Genomic DNA, 2,954 nt, shown 5'->3' with positions numbered 1-2,954 from the left:
CCCATCACAGTATCATGCTCTGTTGGGGCGCCCAGCGTACGCTAGGTTTATGGCAGTACCACATTACACATACCTGTTGTGGAGGATGCCTGGACCAAAGGGGCCAATCACGATTAAAGGAAGCTTTTCGCTTGCCGATAAATGTGATAAGGATTTTCATCGGCTTTCAGAAACCTTCGGAATGCAAGCAGAATATATGGAGTCAAAGCTCACGACAGATTACGATGTATTACCAGATGTGGGGAGGCCTAGCAAGGAGTCAACCTTCAACACAGCAAAGGATTCCAAGGAAGTACAGATTCACCCGACAGACCCGAAGAAAACGACGTCCATCGCAAAAAACATGGACCTCGCATAGGAAAGCGCGCTCGTCGAGTTCCTCCGTGAGCACTGGAAAATCTTCGCATGGTGTCCAGCTGACATGCCAGGAGTACCCAGGGAACTTGCCGAGCACCACCTACACTTGGATCCAATCGCGAAACCAATCAAACAACCTCTGCGACGTTTTTCGGAGCCAAACCGCAAGGCTATGCTGTCGGAAATTAACAGACTCAGAGAAGCAGGTTTCATCAAAGAAATACATACAGAGGCCACATGGGTAGCTAACCCAGTGCTGGTGCCGAAGAAAAACACGAAGGTCCTTCGCATGGAGAGGGGATGAGACCAGCCAGAGGTCAAACCAGAACGCAACGGATTGTCCATTGTCAATAGTCACACTAGAGATGTCACGAAACTCCGGCGAGATTATCTTTCCAAATGGGGGTGTCGAGGTAGTGCTGATCCCCCATATTGTGGGAGCCATTCCAGCCATACTGGCACCTAAACCAGCAGGCCCACGGAGCCGAGGAATCAGAATGAAGCTTCGTGAGGAATTTGGTTAGGAGAGCGAAGTTTTGGGCCTGTATAGAGAGGACCCCGAGCACCCCGAGCTTTTTGGGGGCGCAAACGTCAGTCCAGGCAACTTTACACTGGCCACCATTGCAGGTTTCCTCCCCAGTCCAGAGGAAGGCGCGTCTCCGCTTGTTGATGGCCTCGATAAAGCCAGCGGGGAGAAGGCCGACGCTCATGGCATGGACAAGCATCGCTGTCAGGACAGAGTTAACGAGAAGGAGTCTCCCTCCGATGGGAAGGCATCTCCCTCGCCAGCCGAAAAGCCGCATGTCGCACTTGGACATGATAGGTCCAAAATCAGCGAGACAGAGCTTGTACGTGGATAGGGATAAACCAAGGTAGGTCTAAGGGAAGGAGGAGACTGAGACCATATAGCTTTAGCGAACCGGCACTGGAAGAAGATATGTTTAATTGCCTCGTCTTCGTGACAGAAAACACATTTCTTACCAAGCAAAGATCTTCATTTTTAGTGGTATCCTCGGCTTCCAAATCCTTTTATTATTATAAACCGGTTGAATAGGTTCAATTAACGCTTCATATATGGATCTTACCGAGAATTTACCATTCTGTGTAAGTTCCTAACGGAATATATTTTTTCCTTGAACCAGTTGGATTGAAGCTAAACTTTGTAGCAATTCGTTCCGAGAGGTTAAGCGGGGACGACTACAACATAGCCAATTAAGATCAGATCTAGAGGTTTTCACCCTAAAGCTCAAAACGGGCTACTCGACTTGCACTGCCGATGTAAGCAAGTCGCAAAGGGTTGCTGCTTCTGCAGCTCGATTCAGCATCTCCATGCCAACTAGTCTTGACAACATCAAGGATGGCATGTATGGTGGCCGGTCATTCAGACCCCGTGCATGCCACACGGACCACCACACTGGGAATACAACTTTTCTTTTCGATAAAGGGAATATATTAATATCAAAAGATATCAATTACACCCAGCCTCTGCAACAACGTCCCACCCTACTGGCAGTACGGATGCACATAGCCAAAAAAGAGTAAATAAAACTAAGAAATAAAAGTCCCGCTACAGTCTTCTAGACCTAGCAACAGCAATACAACCACCACCGTGACAACACCTGAAGTACATACTCTCCAAAAGCGACGCCTCTCAGAAGGAAACAGTGCACCAGCGCCGTCATCGCCCGACAAAGGTCTTAGGATTTCACCCTGAAGATAGTCCCCACTCTCAAAACAATGCCTCCAACAAGAACATTGCCAGGCACAACCAGTTAAGGCCAGACCTTGGGTTTTCACCCTGAAAGGTAAGACTCTGAACTTCCCATGTGCTGCCGCCCCCACATGCATACCACTGCTGCAAGCCCGGAACGCCAAGCAGATCCCTCAGCATCACGTTGACTCGAACCAACTTTAGCCAGTCCACCAATCCGGCCTTCATGATATTCCTTCTTCTGACTTCACCATGGACTAAAAAGTTACCTGATGTCAACACAGAATATAGCTTCGCGGTGCTCCTCCGGAACCAAACAGTCGGAATAAAGATATGGGTGCGCGCGACCGAATACCACCCGATCCAGCAAACTGCAGGCAAAATATGCACTGTTCCATTCGCCAGCGGAGCTTTCCGGAACTCATCTCTCTAGCCAGATCAAAGCAAACTGACCTCCGGTAGATCTTCACCTTCGTTTACAAGAAATCGGAGGACCCGTCACCAAAATCAAAGCAAGTCACATAAACAGGATTGTCAAAGACGCATTGTAGCTGACTGCCCCGAGTCTCTTTCTCACTGGCGACACGGTCACACGGGCGGTGGCGGTCCTCGGATTCAGTTAAAGAACTAATGCCTCCCCTCGGAGGTCTGTACGAGCCAGCCGCCAGCCTGGCGCCAAATGTGGTTTGAAGCGACGACTCCGCTGAAAGAATCAAGCTCATAATAATTGAAGCGGAAGTTGGAGAAATATCATAAGACGCAAGAAGTGGACTTCCGTTCTTAATATCGTAGCATGACTCAGCCCATGAATCATTCCACAATTTTTAGAAACTCGGAAGAGAGGTAGAAGGGGAGGGGAGACGGAGACGGAGAGAGAGCACCATCG

This window comes from Lolium perenne, chromosome 2, assembly GCF_019359855.2.
Source record: "Lolium perenne isolate Kyuss_39 chromosome 2, Kyuss_2.0, whole genome shotgun sequence".
Lineage (NCBI taxonomy): Eukaryota > Viridiplantae > Streptophyta > Magnoliopsida > Poales > Poaceae > Lolium > Lolium perenne.
This window is presented reverse-complemented; position numbering follows the sequence as displayed.